An 18,158-nucleotide genomic window follows, 5' to 3' on the forward strand; every position below is an offset into this window, starting at 1 on the left:
AATGTTACCATTAATAAAGTAAATAAGTACATTTATTCTTGGGGCATTCAGCCAATATAGTATAGATGTCTTAAAAGAATACAAACAGTACTCTGAAAATTAAAACCTGCTGCTATTTTTTATTAATTCTGGATTTTCTCTCTTTTCCGTGTTATCTGTACATACAAAAAGCTTGTAATTTGAGGGCAGTAACATCAATTAACGGTTTTATTGGAGTTACAAAGATATGCAATTGGAAAGGCTATAGTCCAATGATACGCAAATTAACAAGTTCCATTTCAAATTAATTCTAACTAGTAGGAAGTTGGGTAGAAGATTTATTTTTCAGCATGACAAAATCTCTAAATGCAAAATGTATACAAATCTCCCTGATGGAAGAGAAAAATGAAGAGACGCATAGATATGCTGGTGCAGAAATTAGAGTAATTGCAATGAATTCAAAAATGTTACCGTTCGTTTACAAAGTGTAGCTCAGACCAGACTTAAATGCTTTCGTCTTTGGCCATTTAACATCTGCTTCAGAGCCATTTGATGGAACTGGAGGTGGGCTGAAGTGGTAGTTCATAATATATATGCTATAATAGCAAGGTAAAATTGAAGCAGTATGTGTTTCTCTCTCTCGAGATAAGTCTTCCAAGGGGAAGGGGATTGGAAATCTTCCAGTCTTCTGTGGGGAACATACAAAGTAGTGAATAGTCTGTGAAAATAAATCTTGACACTATAACCTGTAAAAAGAAAGAGGGTTGGGGTCAGGTTCTTTCAATCAAAAGAATTCTGTGGATTCCAACAGAGGTGCGCTGGTGGCTTTCCTCTGGACAGGATTCTTCTTGTGCTCAGGTACTGGATCATGTTCCAGATTCACGTGTTTATTATTTAATTGTGATGGTGCTTATTTTCTAGGCATCCAGATTTTATAACTTAAAATATTGAGGAATGATGAAGAGAGAATCATTTTGTTATATATTTCAGTTTGTAAGACACAGCACGCTGCCAAAACACAAAGACCAAACTGAAGACATAATTCACACATCATATTTTGTAACCTGAAGGCCCCTGAATACCGCAGACTGATATGAGAAACCATATCCAAATGATGCTTCCCCTCTGGAGAACATTCCTCCATCCATACTGGAAAACTGAACGGCAGGTGCAGAAGGCCAAGTGCTCTCAGCTGGTATTCCTCAGTGACTAGATCCCCAGCAGGGCTACATATACTAGAGGTTTTCTTTACACCTTAAACACTACCTGGAAAAAATGCTTAATAAATGTTCAGGTTTCTGTTTCCCAGCTGTGTTGTGACGGGGCTGACTATAGAAAACTGGATGGTGAGATCGATTTTTCAACTAGGAAATTTTAGGAGATAACTGAATGGATACAAAATCTTCTTAAACACCAGCAAGTATCTTAATTTCTTTGCATAATCTTTCCAGAATTACAAGGAAAAAAATTATGAAAATGCTTTTAAAGACATGATATTCTACCATAAAATTACGTAGTTTTGGGTACCTTTGGGCATATGTATTACATTTCTATAAGAAATCATAGTCCAATAATGATAATACTTAAACTGTTTTCCAGGAAGGATATGTGGTTTTAGAGCATTAATGAAGAGTGATCAAAACCCTCAGTATGCCCCACTAATAGATAAGAAAAGCAGAAGAAAAGATTGCAAAAGGTGTATCCATGGTCACCAGCTGTGATGGAGCCAGGGACAGGCTGGCTCTTCCAGCTGTGTTTTAACCAGGAGATCTTTACCTGGACATTAGGACTGGGAGACAGCAAAGTGCCCTCTGAGGCACAGACCTGGAAAAAGTGCCTGGAGTTGCCTTAAGTATTGCTTCGGTCTGCATGGCTTGGAAGACTGAACCACCAACCACCTGGGGAAAATCGGAACAAAACCAGAGAGAAAATTGCAGCTCTGCACTTTCTGCTATATAGGGATTATTTTGTTTTCTCTCCTCAAACTTGCATCAGTTGTCTGCTTTTGATTGAAAACCCATTCATCATTTCATAACTGCAATCAATGGATCTCAATATAAAGCCTTATGAGCTTAAAATGGTCCAAAATTAGTATGCGTCGTGGACAGAGGCCAATCAATCAATCAACAAAAATTAATCTGGCTTGTGAAGCGTGGCCGGCAGATCAATTTCTTGTGTGAGCTGAACCACAATATTGACTGAATTGTGGGAACAGATGATGGACCTAAAAATTCTGCGAATTAAAAGGTTTAAATTAGTACTGCAAATATTAAATCAAGGCCAGGCAGAAGAAGAGGTGATGTATTCTACTGTTTATCCTAAAATTAAATCCGGACAATTGTTGAACAGTGTTATTTTTCATAGATTTGTAGTTTTCTGGGCCAGCGTTCTGTCCTGTTCCAGTCCTTGTATTGTTTTATACTCACTGATTTGGAACTGAATTATAATCAGGCTGATTAGGGATAGACGGCTTCAAGGATTTTTCATGGGTGACAGAGAAGAGAGAGCAGGGATGATTTGAGCTGTGTGAGTCACTCCATGAAAAATGGCCAAAGTTAGTACCTCTTTGGGGAAAATGAGCAGAGCAGCACTCAAGGATTTTGCTCATTAGCAAGAGCTCACAGACCACGGTAAATCATTTTAATCACTCAGGGGGCATGCGTACCTTTGGGTAAACTTACTACATGTGTAGCTTTTGGGGACACACGGGAGTTTGGTTTCCGCTGTGATTGATCTAAATCCTTAAATCTATTCATCTATTCTATTAAAAAAAAAAAAAAAGGTATTATTTTGACATCCAAGCATGATAATAGAGATGTCTTCCAGCTTTGGTTGTTTTCCAGTTGGAAAACAGCAGTTTTCAATATCTGGAAGCAATAATAAGAATAACAATTGAAAAAACAGTGTTACATGACTCTTTCACAGCTGTAAGGCTCTCACCAAATGCATCTGCTTCCCCACCTAATGTTGTATTTGCATTAAAATTTCCTATGAAATAATTAAGCTGATGAAAAATGCTGTTTTCTGAAGTAAGAAACAGGGTTGTACTCTAGCAGAGCTTTGATTGGGGCTTGTGGTTGGCAAAGTTGAATGCTTGGCTTGCTCTTAACAGAATTACTGTTTCATGATAGTATTTGTGACTTTCCTACTCTCTCCTTTTCCAACAATAACTGTTTCTGTTGTATCTGAATTTACACAACAAAAAGTATAACTGGAAAACAACGTCTGGAGAACTGTGGCCAGGCAGTGAGCGGGGGAGCTGGTTCAGGCAGCAGCCAGGTCCATGGCAAGGGCAGCTCGGATCCTTCAGTTCATGAGGAAATCACTATGATTTCTGTTGCAGATGATATTCATAGATCTTGAAAAAACAGGAAGCAAGAAAACCAACCTGATTAAATACTGCAAGAAATATCAGCCAGTGGAGACTCTGAGTCTCCTCTTTCACATTTTTCTCTAAGGCCCAATGTTCTGGGCTGGGTGGGCTCCTGGGTGCTTGTTCCTCATAGTTCGCTGGGATCTCACAAAAGCACATTGGGAAGATGAGTAAAAAATTCCCTGGACAATACAGTAAACATTTCACCCATACTCTTCTCGTAAATAAATGTTCTTTCACTCCAGCAGCTGGAAGTTGACTTTCTCCTTGAAAGAGCCAGCTTAATTTAGCGGATAATGCTGCATTCATTTCAGCTGCAAGGATGTTTTCTAAATGCATCCTAGAGATACAATATTATTTCATCTCTCCTATCTGCTTTCTTAAGAGGGTGCAAAGCAGTTCAGCTAAGAGCAGCAATTTAAAAAATGAAAGCTGTTATGTGTCCATATATATGCACATATATGTGTGCGTGTAAATCCGTACGTGCTCTGTGCTTCACCTTGGTCTAGTTAGCCATACACACTGTGGTCATTTCCTGGGAAGGCACTGGCTGTACTTGCTGAAGTGATATTGGGTGAAATTCCTTGCTGAATCTTGCTGTTACAACACTGATTTTCAATCACATGGAAGCTTTTAAGATCAGTAAAGAATTCCAGACTCTTCAGGGCAATGTATCATGTTTACAGCTGCACCTTTGCAGCCATTGCTGTAATTAAGGTACGTTTTCAAGTGTTACTGAAAAACACATCTAATTTTATGACATTTAAACCTGGATCATTAATGGAAAGGCTGTATAATATAAATGTATTTCCAACCTAGGACAATTAACTTAGCAGCAGCAGCTAGGTGAGGAAAGCTGTGGCCTTAAAGTGGAAAGAGCTGTTATGTTTATTACAATGCCCAATAAATCATTTACAGCAAGAATCAATTATCTGATAATTTCCAGTTTTTGCTTTTCAATTAATGGACTGAATATGCACCTTTAAAGAAAAAGAGTAATTTCTCCTGATGCATTAGATTTTTATTTCAGCCTAGAGGGAATATGTATGGATTTTATCACTAGATATTAGACCAGACGCCATTGCTGAGAGCCCAACTGCTTCTACGATCTATCACCCTGGCTTACTGGGGGTGTGGGGTTACCTGTTCCCTGCAACTGGTAGCATTTTCTCACACATTTAATATAGCATTACAACTTGAAAGCTTTAAAGCACAAAATGGAAGGGGCCATGGGAGCAGACTGGGCTAAAACTCACTCTGTGGGGCTGTGGTGCAGGTGTAGCAAGATAAGAGCAAATAGTGTGACAACAAGTCGTGTCTTTGTAAGGGAAGCTTCATCATTCAATTCAATGTGTTGGTTCAATACAACAAAAATAATCTGATTCAGCTGACCTTTAGTGGTTGTTCTCATCTCTTCACTATCAGTGAGTTTCTTATACGTGTGAATGCTCACAGAAAGTGAAAACAACACTAATAATATTCAAGTTATAAATTATGAGAGCACAAGCACCCTGATGAGCTTTTATTGCACACGCAGTATGTTTATGTAGAAATTACACAGGGAAAGTAAAAAAGATTCAAGTTCATACAACTTGGGGCCAGCAGTCAGGCAGCACAGGCAGCGTCGGGGGCCTTACCTGCCCAAAGTGCTGATGCAGAGCAGTGGGGAGCTGCTGAGGGGTGGGCTGGGGATACTGGTCTCAGGGGCTCCCCTCCTGGTGCTGCCACAGAAAATGCTCTTTGAGGGGAGCCTCTGAACTGGCTGTCCTGGGCTGGGATCACCAGCAGTGCTGAGAAACGTTCTGTGAAGCTCTGAGCCCTGTGCTGGAGTCGCCGGAGGTTTTTCAAAGATGTATGGATGTAGTGCTTAGGGACATGGTTCAGTGGTGAACTTGGCAGTGTTAGGTCGATGGTGGGACTTGATGATCTTAAGGGTCTTTTCTAAACTAATGATTCTGTAATTCTGTGGAGAAAACTGCTACAGATTACTTGTTAATCTCTATGGTGATTTGCAGACAGAAATTGCTGTGCAGTTATGAAAAAGCTTCATGCCATGCCAGCAAAGCAAGATTTCTTCTGAAGAATTTCTAGGTAATATTGCACAGTAAAAGACAAATTCATGCACTGAGTCCATTTGACTCCTGAAGTAGTACAATGAAAAAGTTGGATGAATTGCTGTGGAACCACCGAGTCAGGAGTTCTCCTGAGCTCCAAGGTCAAGTATATAAAAACTGAGAAACCCAGTGGAGTATGTGTTCCTGGAAGAAATTTGAAAAATAAATATGAGAACTGTTTTGCATTTATTTGAGCAAGTGCATTATTCAGGCATATTATTTATGTTAATGTTTTTATGCATATAGATTATTTTATACTTAACAAAAATAAACACAGCAACTTCTAACTACTTTTAAACCATTTACTGTGCTCTATTTCTCTTAATTTTAATTTGGTGTGATATAAATGATAAAAATAGAAAAATCAAAAATGGGATTGATATATTAATTATATATTCCACTTTATGGATCTTTTTATGCCTAGAGCACTACAGAAATGAATAGACAAAACCCAAAATGTGAATTTCAAAAAACGCTCTCTAATATCAATTCTAAATCCAGGATTTAATCAACTTGGCTGTGCAACAGTTCATCAGACACTTGATACAAATCACTGTTAGCTGTGCTTTAATAGTCAAGATTATAACTCATCAAATTTTAAACTTTTGATTTATTTATTGATGAAAAGGTACTATCTGTTTTGAAGAATCAGTAAATAAATGAGTTTTTTTTACTAACTAGAGGGATGGTTTAAATTTCCTACCTTTGAAATAATTTGGGGCTTATGAAAATTAATAATGACTAATCTTACTTAGTAGAAAAGAGGAGAAGTGCTGATTAGAATTTTTGCCCTATTTTTGCTATTTTTCCATGCGTAAGTGTTGCAAGATTTAACACTTGGGAAGACATTATATATGAAACCTGAGCAAAGACCATGATTATGGTTAGTTTTATATTGAGGAAAATCTGCAAATACATAAATCCTCAGAAAATTAAGATTAGTAGAAGAATTTATGCTAACAAACTGCATTTCAGGGCATTGCCTGGAGCTATCACAGCAAAACATCATTGTTATTCAGCAGCGCAGCGCGGGCGGAGAGCGATGAGCTGAGAGGACCTGTTGATTATTGATTAGGTGTTTCACTCATAAACATAAAAATTTGCTTTATTCCAGAGCGGTGTAATTACACATGATGTGCTATGATGAGCCTTTTTCTTCAGAGTTACGTTTCCATGGGCCTTTGTTCAGTGCCCTGGTGCAGTGTGTGTGTTGCCAGGACAGCAGTGAGACCGAGATCTTTGTCTCAGAGGTTGTTTCTTGCTTCAGTGAGATGAAACCGAACTGCGCTGACAGCTGTAAACAATATCCATCAGCAAGGCCCCTTTCAAGCCCCAGCTTTCCAGCAGTTCCTCCTCTGTCTGATACTGTTGTGGTTTAACCCGGCTGGCAGCTAAACACCACACAGCCGTTCGCTCACCCTCCCCCCTCCCTCTCTGGGATGGGGGAGAGAAACGGGAAAGTGAAGCCGGTGAGTTGAGATAAAGGCAGTTTATTAAGACAGGAATATAATAATAACAATAATAATAATAATAGTGATAATGATAATAGTATTAATAATAATAATGTGTAAGAAACAAGTGATGCACAATGCAATTGCTCACCACCCGCTGACCGATGCCCAGCCTATTCCCGAGCAGCCGGCCCCCCACCCCGGCCAGCCACCCCTATATATTGTTTAGCATGACGTCAGATGGTATGGAATACCCCTTTTGGCCAGTTTGGGTCAGCTGTCCTGGGTCTGTCCCCTCCCAGCTCCTGCTGCACCCCCAGCCTGCTCGCTGGCAGGACAGAGCGAGAAGCTGAAAAGTCCTTGGCCTGGTGTAAACACTGCTCTGCAACAATTAAAACATCAGCATGTTATCAGCGCTCTTCTCATCCTAATCCAAAACATAGCACCCTACCAGCTACTAGGAGGAAAATTAACTCTGTCCTAACTGGAACCAGGACAGATATGCATCTCCTTTGCTACTTCAATAGAAAGAGATGAAACTCAAGGCTTTAGCAGCTTAGCAAAAAGTAAAATGAGCAAACGTGTGAAGTCTGGATATATATGTGACAGGGAGCCTTCTCTGTTCAAAGAGGGTTAAGATTAGTGTTAATTTGACCCAGCAGAAATACAGGGAGTAGCTGTGCCATTCAGGTTAAATCTTCTGAAGTTGCTGTAGGTCTTCAGATGAAGACTGGCCCTCTTATTCCTCAGGCCACGCGTCTGTTGAGGATCTGACAGGACGAGCTCAGAGCAGCAGCACTTTGGGGCAGGTTTTGTGTTCACTGTGAAAGAAAGCCCTGAAGGTCATTCATGTTTTGAAATGGCTGGAGTAAGATTTTAGCGTTCTGAGTAAATGCATTTGTGATCATAGCACAGGGCTGACAGGACAGTAAAAGGTGTGAAAAGGAATAATCCCTGTGGCTTTGTCAGTGCAGTTCAGGTGGATAACAAAATTCATCAGCAGGCTTGAATTTTTCCAAAAAAATAAATAAATAAATCTGGATTTCTGTGGAATCTTCTTCATCTACGTTTCTCCAAAATAATTTATTTCTCAAGTTTTTACTAGTAAAAAGCAAAGATTTTAGATGGAATGGTAAGAAATAAACTTCATTGTAATTTTCACAAACCAGTCTTCTCTCATTTTCCAACTTTCATTTTCTGCTAAATATTCATCTCTGTTTTTTTTTCCTCTGCATTGGATCAATAAGGAGTTTTCACACAGTGAGATTTTCCTTACAGTGTTCAGATATTAGGATGTTAAACAGAGATCAGATGGTCTTTTAAAATCCTAGGCTTGTATGTTTTCAGTATGCAGTAAGGAAAGCTAATATATTTACTGCTGATGTGCATATGGAAAAGCTAGCAGCAAGTGGGAAGGATGATTATCAGAGTGAGAATTTATCCACAAAAAAAGACCAAACACATGCAGAGGAAGCCAGAGGATCTACAGAAATAGCAGCAAAGGCTAATATGAAGCAACTAACTACAAGATTAACTAATTAGTTTCAAGGGCCATTCTGCCTTTGAAAGCGTTTTGATATGCCAATTTCTCGCACAAATTATTTGGAAGCGTTCACATCCACATCTGTTTGCTCAGCTACTAAAGAAGTTTTTCTGCTGTCATTACAGGGCTACTGTGCATAGCAGGGAACAAACTCATTTTTTTGCCCTTCTTGAGTATCTCAAACAGAATTGTTTATGAGAACCTAATCAAGCACACCAATGTGCGTTCAACCTAAGTGAAGAGTTGAACAAGGGAAATAACTAAAGGGAAAAGAATAAATTAAAAGGTAAAGTATATTAAACGGCAGCATGTTCCAGTGGAATGAATTCAAAGAGGGAGAAGGCTGAAATCCTGGGCAGGTGATAGCCTGATCTGATGGGAGTTGGGAGCCGAAATCCCACTGATGTCTTTTGTCCAAAGTTTTCTTTCAGTAATCCATTCCAAGTTATGCTGTCACTTTGCAGTTGCAGGGAGCCCTCACTGAGATAATTCAGAGGCTGCTACCATGCATGTTCAGGTTCGTGTGGTTTCAGGCTTTGAGCATGGCAGCCGGCTTTCTAACCATCACCCCCCATTTGTCATCTGTCCCTGTCCCTGACCCCATAGATGGCACCAGGTGCACTGAATTCTGTACCATGAGCAGTGTGTTGTTGTTAGCAATGGTCTCACACCCAGCCCTTATCCATTTTACATACTGACATGCTGAGGCACACACACCGTTTGATCCCTAATGTCCATCGCATCCCCCTGCTCCATCCTACACATCAGGGTGCCAGTGCTGTAAGTGCTCTGTAGGTGAATCCGTAACATGAAGAGGATAATGAACCTCTGTAAAGCATTAAAGGTCCTGGCAACCTGAAAAGCTAGCTGTCCTGGGACTCTGGAAGCCCTTTAGTAAGAAATCTGGCTTTCATCTGTGCCTTAGAGACTTTGATTAGAAGCACTGCGGTCTAACTCCCAAGTGATTTATGAAAGAATCAGATAGTGTCTGTAAAATAGTTTGATCTTGATTCATAGACAATAGCAACAGAAATAGTAAAAGAAGGAAAAAAGCTTGCTTGGCATTTTTCTATTTCTAGTATTTGCTGTTTTGATTAATGATTAGTAATACAGACATTTCGGCTGAGTATCTGCGAAAAGCTTCCCGACAATAGGCGACTTCAGAAATTAGCCACCAGACTAAGTGCTAGAGCTTTGTAATTTATGATGTCTTTATCTCATTTTGGATAAAATGGTAGTAAATATAGTGTAGAAAAAAATCTTGCAAGGGCAAGAGTCTAGATGAATTGACGTAAAGGACAGAAATTCATTGGCTAAAAAGTTCTTTGCAGCTCTCATTTCTGTGTACGGGGGAGGATGACAGATAACACTTCATGAAAACTGCATTTTATTGACTTTTGTGATTAAATGTTTCTATTGTTCAAAGTAATTTTTATATTCGGTGGATATGCTTAGCTGTCTAGTGGCAAACCATCTATAGGGAATAGAAAATGTGTAACTACTCTGAGTCTTTTGCTGAATAAAAAACAGGGTAAATTCTTCAAGTCATGGGTGTTTATCTTGCAAAACAAATCATAAGAATGAGCCAACGTGTAACGCATTAATTATTCTGCCTTTGGCAGAACTTAGCATTTGTGTGATCTGTTTGGTTCAATAATTTTAATCAGTCCCTTTCCCTGTTGATCAGAAGAGGAATGCAATAACTTAGAAAACTAGCTTGCTTTACTGAGTGTGGGTTTTCTTTTTATCATTGTTTTGTTTGTTTTCTTGTTTGTTTGATGGAGCCTGCTAAGTGAATGTGAAATCCTCCTAATGTTTGGGATATGCCTACAGATGGGTAGCCATTTATTGCTAAGGCTTGACAAGTGAACCAAGTCATGCGCTTCCCCTATCCAAATGTTCTGTGAGAGGTCCCAGACCTCCGAATACCTCTTAGAAGTTGTGTGTGATGCTCATTTTTCTGAGCTTACAGCATTGCAAGTAGACTTTTATGAATCGCTCTGTGGTGCCTTTGGGACAGCCTGACTCTCCTCATATATAATTTTGCTAGCCCAAAATACCAACGGCTGTTTTCAGCAGCACCATGAGAAGGTTGTGAGGCAGCCAAGAATAGATGGGGACAGGAACGTCTGGTGGAGGTAGTCGAGCTGAGGGTCAGAGCTTACAGGGATTTCCAGACGTGCTCGACTCATGACAGAGCAGAAGAGATGTTTAACAAGCTACTCCAGAGTAAGCAAAAAGGTCCAACATGACCTGATTGCAGCCTTCTCCAGCCACAGCATGAGCAATAGTGACTCCGGTGTGTCTTCACAAGGCAGCTGGCCTGCATGGAGCCAGGAGCTTGTTCCCACCTTTTGCTACCAGAGACTACACTTCCTACACTGAAGTAGCTTTCTTTTTCATGATCATGTCCCAGGTGTGGTAGAAATGAAGAAAGCTACTGATAATCGATCACAATCTGAATAGAAATTATAAGCTCAGCTCCCCAAGGTGATGCTGGAACCCCTCTGCAGAGGAGTAAGAAAAATAGTGGACTTTGCCAGGAATTGCTTTGCAGCTTTAGTGCTGTTGAAATTGCCATCTGCCAGTGACGATTCTGCCAAAAGAGCCTCTTGTAACACAGTTCTGTGACAGAGGTCAGCACAGAGACAGCACAGGATTTTAATGATCTCCCACTTCAACAAGTATCGCTAAACCAAAAGGTCCGAGTAACTCATAACTGATTAATCATTGCATTCAGAAGAGACTTATTTATTAGGCTTTAACCCATTAGCACAGTGCTTATGTAGAAAATAGGAGGCTACTAGGAGACAAAACGTGAAATCTTAATCTCCTGAGAACTGTGTTACTGTATAATATTAGAAAGAATTGCTAAGGCAATAAGCAAAACAGACATTTACTGCTTTGCTTAGACTATTTTTTCCACTCTTCCTGCCTTTCATTAACAAAATAACAAGCAGGTTCCTGAGATTATAGAGGTAGGAGTGAGGGGGAACAACTGGCCATACAAGCCTCTGGTGTCGTCTGCCCATAAGCAAAGCTGCTCATTCCATTCGAGAAGTTTTCTGTCTGCTTTTCCATTGAACCATGTCTGAAATTGGCTCTTAAATCCATACTTAAACATTCCAGTATAAGTTTGCCAGTCTAACCTTACAAAAGTTTTTAGGTTTTATTTACAAAATATAGAGGTCAAAACTTTCCATGGTAGGAGCCTAAATATAAACAGTTTTAAAAAAATAAATAAGTTTGGATTCATTCTCTGGCCCAATACATGGAGCCAAATATTTTGACTTTTACCCAGCTCAGTGTTTTCAAAAGATTTTGCCAGATTCATCCAGATGATTCCGGAATTACCACTCCTACTACCAAAATCTAAAGCAAAACATCTGCCATTTGTGAAATAAACCAGCACTGTTAGGAACCCAGAAAATTAGACTTCGGGAGTGGTAATCCTTTCAGTTTTTGTAGTGTTAACACTGGCTAGGATTGGGTGAGATAGGAGGCAAGTGATTGCTACTGTCATTTTATAATGCATTAGCAGTAATATAATTTCGTCATTGCAAAAAGAAGGTCTCAGGTTGATTTCGACTGCTGTTAACAGCCAAAGTGATGCTGAGGATTTTTCTCTGGCTGGAGCAGGCATTTTCTTTTTAACTCCAAATTCTTAGTCATCAAGGATCTGCCTTCAATTTGACAAACTCAGATTGAAGCAGTTCTGTGTAACTTCACATACAGTGGTGTGTTCCTGGCAGGTTTTCTACCTTCCAATTAACTGTAACAGCGGGTTTAATTCCACATTAGGCTATCTGTGTATCCCGACTGAATGCAAAAGTCAGTTTGTGCAATGGGGCCAAGAGAGGAAAGTGGAGTGCTGTAGTCAGCTGTGTCCCTTCGTGCTGTGCTGCAGTGCTCGTGTTTTGCAGAGGGTAAAGCTCAGCTTATATGGCAGCATCAGTTCCGTGGCAATGCTACTGATGCTTTTGTGTTGAAATGCAGAACATACTTCGGTTCAGATCAGCAGGACTGTGAAAATGTAAACAAGTTGACAATCTCACCTTGGCAGGCTGGTCTTTTGGGCAAGTAGTTTTGCAGTTTCATTGGTATAACGCAGCTCTGGCATGTTATTTTTGCTGGAGAGCACGCTAATATCCATTAGAAGGGCAGAAGAAAAGCAAAAGGATTGATGAGTTCTTCAGCCAGTTTTGGCAGTTTTTAAAGGAGAATCAGAGAAGACAAAGCAGCATAACCCTAGGGAAATAGTCTTCAATTTTTTACTTCAGTAATTAAAATTCTTTTATTTGTATCTGTTAAAAGATAGCTTCAAAGAGCTAAGTGAAATAAAAGATATGATGAACCACACTTGGCACTGGTAAGTGTCGCAACCAGAACAAATTGTAGAAAAGTGCTGCTGCTTCTTTTCTGTTGTAACTGCCCTTAATCCTTAGGCTGTACATAAAAACAGGTATATACAGAACCAGGTACTAGGGCAGTTTTGGTGCATTACAGTTCTTGTGATGATTTTGAAAGACACTGGTAATGACTGTAGAAATTCATATGTAATGTAATGGTCTTACCCAGGGAGTATGTTGTAATAGCAAAGTATTTTAAAGGCATTAATACATTTGTCCTCACAACATTCTGCAAACAGACATCCTCACAACATCCATCTTCAGAAGAGATTAGCACAAAGAGGCTACGTAAGCTCTCTGGTTTACATATTGCATACCATTACATACCTAGTAGTAAAATTCAGGGATTTCTGGTTCCCAGTGCTGTGTTCAATTAGGACACATGAAGTGAAAAAGAACTAGATGCAAGTTATTAACCAAGTTTCAATTGAACCTCAATATGTTCCAACACCTCACACTTTTTGGTCATATTTAACAGCATTTTTGACTTGCAGAGAATGGTATTCCATCCCTCCTTCTTTACATCTGTCCCATGATGCCCCTTCTATCAAAGGAGGACTCTTGGATATGTTTTGGTAGTGGTGAGGAGAGGTGACTAAATATCAGAGTATGCTGCAAACTGCTTAGCCATGTGGCGCTGGAGCTCAGGCCAGGCTTTTCTGAGCCAGTCTCTGACTGTGCTTTGTTTCATTGGCAATTCTGGCTGAGAGGAATCCTGATTCATGTAAATGAACTCTTACCAGCTCACAGTAACAGCACTGAGCCCTCGGTTTCCAAATGTCTGTGTTTCTGTCAGGTGCCATTATAGCACTCAGGTTCACTGGAAGCAGGATGAATAATTTGGTAGAACTGGTAGAAATTTCTTCTCCTCTGTGATCCATCAACTTGATACAAATTTATGTTGAGTGTCCCACCAACTCCAGTTGGTTTGCATTCAGAGATATATGAAGTTTGAGTGTCATTGTTGATACGTATCTCTCATCTTGCTGGTAAAATGGTGTCTTTTTCTATTCCAATTAAAAAAAAAAAAAAAAAAAAAAACAACTTGCACTGAGCCATCATTTATAGTTTCTTGTAAAATTTCATCAGATAACATGTTCTGGTGAAGGATCCTGGAAAGAGTCCAGTGGAGGGCCACAAAGATGATACGGGGCCTGGGGCATCTTCCCTATGAAGAAAGGCTGAGAGGCCTGGGTCTGTTCAGCCTGGAGAAAAGAAGACTGAGAGGGGATCTCATCAATGTTTATAAATACCTGAGGTGTGGGAGACAGAGGGTTTTGGCCAACCTCTTTTCGGTGGTTTGTGGGGACAGGACAAGGGGTAATGGCCACAAGATGGAGCCCAGGAAGTTCCGCACCAACATGAGAAAGAACTTCTTCACAGTGAGGGTGACGGACCACTGGAACAGGCTGCCCAGGGAGGTTGTGGAGTCTCCTTCTCTGGAGATATTCAAGGCCCGTCTGGATGCCTACCTGGACAGCCTGCTCTAGGGAAACTGCTTTTGCAGGGGGGTTGGACCCAATGATCTCTTGAGGTCCCTTCCAACCCCTTCAGTTCTGTGATTTTGTGATCAAACAAAGGATCTTGACAAAGTAGGGTGTCAAGTATATCCTTTCCAACCACATGCTAAGGTCATAAGTTATATTAGAAAACAAGGAAAATATTTGGTTGATGAACAGCACAAAGAAATGTCAGCTTGATTTTTTTGGAATTCCACAAAAAAATACACACTAAGTACTGTACAAAACCATGGTCAGCTTTTTGAACCTCAAACAGATGGAGAAGCTGCCAGCTTGCTGAAAGAAATACCGTATGTATATCAGTTTCATAAAGCAAATGCAGGTTGACAAAGTGATCTCCAATAGCACAGGTTTTAACCATGGCCTTTCTGTGTCCTGGGCTGTTCTTGAAGGAGGAATTTCTCCTGCAGTAACAGCCCTGTTCATCCCCAGAACAAGCAGAGAACTGTTATGCAGCAAAAGCACAGCAGTAAGCAGCAGTTCTGAGAAGGGCCTTATCCTCTACAGAAAAACACTTTGCAATTCTCCGCCAGGATTGAAGCAAAAGCCTAAAAAGCTATGCAATAGCTTTAGTTCTGTATTAAATTATATCATTGTGTGAAACGAACGCTCTCAAAGCTCCACAGAACTGTATGAAAAAAGAGTAGCACATGAGAGAAAGCCAGCCGGAGGTGTCACCTCGCCCCTAGGAGTTATTCGTCCCTCACCCTCATTGTACTGTAGCAAAGTAGCTTCTTCAAAGTCAAATCTGAAGCCACCTGGGTCAGAGTTGTCCCAGGACCTAGAAGAATACAGGGTTGACTATAGTAGATTGTATGGATTGTATGGATTGAAATGAGTTACCCAGAAGAGTATTACTGCTCCCGGTGTTGTCTCTCTGAGGTGTCGCAGGAGGGATAAGTAGAGATGAGTATTGTTGTCACCGTCTGGTAATGTCAAGAGCAAGAGAAAACATTTCCAAGACTATCCAGCAACTAATGCAATTGTTCTGGTTCCCAATCTAGTTGAGTTCTGGGGAAAGTGCAACAGTGACAGTGGGTGTAAAAGGCTTTGATCACTCTTTTAGTACAGATGAGACATGACTGATGCTTTTATGTTGCAAACGCTGTGAATGAGCAGTAGGAATAACGTTAAATAGAGGATTTGGTAAGGAGGTTTTAAGGATGATGAAAGAACATAGGGATGTTACAAATGGATAATCAGCTTTGAAGCAAGAGAAAAGTGGCAGTGAAGAGCCAGCCCTGAATGTCTGCTGCATAATAGAAAGGGCACAATATTTGCGTGAAAGGGCTGATATCAAAGGGCTGTCAGGGGACCTCTAATCTCAGCTGCAGGGGTATAAATCAGAAGCAGTTCTGAAAGCTATTCCAGATCCAACACTGTAACTAAGATGAGATCTTGCTTAGATTTGATAGCGATGAATAACAGTTATGGGATGAGCTCAGTCAGATTTCCTGGTCATGGAGCAGTACGGGATCAGGTGAGTTTAATGCCAGCTGAGAATCTCTCCCAAGGCATACAAACCTGCAGTCTTTGTGCTGCCAGCCGTGAGAGCTGCACTGGCCCAGAAGAGCAGCTCCTGGATCTAGTCCTTTATCCCACTGCAGCTGGTGATAAAAGAGGGGCTGACATCAAGGCAGATGTGGTCATGGGCTTAGCTTAATGGGCCTGTGGTGAGGAACATTTTCTTGCAGGGTTATTCTCAGTTCTTTCCTGTTATACAAGTTGTAATTTCTTTAAATACACACAAAAAAAGAAGCTAGTTGTAGGAAGTTATTAAAAGTAAGAGAATGTTACATTTAAAGGAGACTTGAAATTGAAAAAAGTGGTCTTAAAGGTCCTTTGCCCTTCACACATTTTCCTAAAAGTCGGGTTCTCTGAGGACACACGACCTGCCTTAGTAATCCCTGTTCTGAACAAGTCAACAAATTCCCACTGCTTGAGTTCCTGACTGTGTTCATCTTACACTGACAGGAAAAGTGCAGACAAAGGGCAACTAAACTCCTGCTAAGTCAAAGTGTACTTTCATTTGTATAAATATAAACAGCATAAGCCCCTGATGAATTCAAAAGCTCTTTAACATTTCCTGTTTTTGCCTTGTCATATATCACCTTAAGGGTTGCACACTGGCAGAAGCATTTGACTCAAAGCATAAAACATTTTTTTAAGCTGCAGGCGAGTTCATAAACATATGTTCTAAGGCAAATTGAGAAACAGCCCTACCTGGAACCTCTACAAACAAACAGGAAAAATTAACAAAGTAAGAAATTCCAAGAAGATCCATGCAAAAAAATTAAATAGGCCTGAAAAAAACATCCCTTATCATTCCTAAAAAAAAAACAACAAAACACAAAGCATCCTCCCCCAGCCTTATTCATTAGTGAGTGAGTCGAATTATGACTTGATCATATGTTACAAACAGAAAATTCAAGAAAAGACTCTTCAGTCATGGACAAAAACAACTTTGATGCTCTCTATCTGTAGGAAGACAAAGCTATTTCATAATCCATTATCTAGAAGTTGAAGCATCCTAAATTCCTGCTGGAAGTAAGAACCGTGTTTGTAATGTGAGGAAAACATTTACTGATGGTTAGAGAAGATGTTATATTCTTAGCCATTATCAAATCAATATAAATATTTTTGTAAAGAAACGTGTTCAGAGAAACAGGAATTATCATATCTGTGATATGAATTGTTACTGAGGCTCTGCAATTCTGCTGTTGGCTCTGTCATGTATAAATACATCAGCGAATTGTGATGGCAGATTTTCTGGACACTACATGAAGAATATAAATAAAAATAATTGTTTTTCCTAGTTATCTGTGCAAGAGCTAGGCTTAGCTTGGATCAAAATTTTCAGGCATTAATACTGTTATTAGTACATCGAAGAGAAGACTCATCTTGTGTGCACCTTTTTGAGTAGCTGCACTATATGAGAAGCAAAACCAAGGGAAAATGTAGCATCTGCTTTATTGTGTTTGTCCATCCACTACCTGCTTATTGTTTCAAGGTAGTGAATTTTCTTTGTGTGGTGTTTTTCACAAGAAGCAGGAGAATGACTTTTTCTCAGCTATATGCAGCCTACTTCTCTTTGATTTTTCAGCCCATCTGCGATGCCCACCTTCTCACAAAGCTCTGCAGTCTGCCAACTGCAGTTTAAGAAGATCCAAATGTACTGCACTTGATAAAAACTGATAAAAGCAATTGGATAAATAAGAATACGTAGATGAAGTTTAGTGCAGTGAAGCCAACATTCGGGATTTTCTAGGCATTAGTCTAAAAAACTGTGGAAAATTTCATACTGTAAAATCTGACATTTCCCCTCAATTGCGAAAATACAGATCTGGTAATGGTGTGGTTATTGTGCTACTTGTGAACCACACACTGTCCACAATAAGTGACGGAGACGTTAATAATAAGCTATCTTTGTATATATTACAGGGGTGGAGCACTGAGGGCTCACAGAATTGAAAAAGCACTTCAGTGTGCAGCATTATTTTTCAAAGAGAAAAGCAAAGCAGACATTGTTGCAGAGATGTCTTTAGATGTGCCTTATTAGGATGTTCAACTTATTTATGCTATTATGCGTTATAAGTTTTGATATAGTTGGTTTGATTTGTTCTGAGGACAGATGCTGCTGGCAGACTAAGGCACATTAACTTTTTGCCGTACTGCAGGGTTCCAGTGGTGTTGATAGCACTAGTCAGAAACTGTCAGTTTTCTCAGCTTAGTAAGTATCCTCTGCGAGGAAAACTGCTGGGCCAGTAAA

At 40.0% G+C, this 18,158-nt stretch overlaps 1 protein-coding gene across 3 annotated transcripts in view; it reads left to right on the top strand.

The window, feature by feature from the left end:
- IL12B (interleukin 12B) overlaps window positions 1-18,158 on the top strand; it is a gene marked incomplete at its 3' end in the record, with an annotated part of 149,763 nt that overhangs the window by 34,493 nt on the left and 97,112 nt on the right. For all 3 annotated transcript variants that reach the window (XR_013939524.1, XR_013939525.1, XR_013939526.1), the window contains one exon: window positions 1,579-9,498. Of the gene's footprint in view, window positions 1-1,578 lie in introns of those variants that run through there.

Source organism: Anser brachyrhynchus (genome assembly GCF_964034855.1).
Source record: "Anser brachyrhynchus genome assembly, chromosome: 14".
NCBI lineage: Eukaryota > Metazoa > Chordata > Aves > Anseriformes > Anatidae > Anser > Anser brachyrhynchus.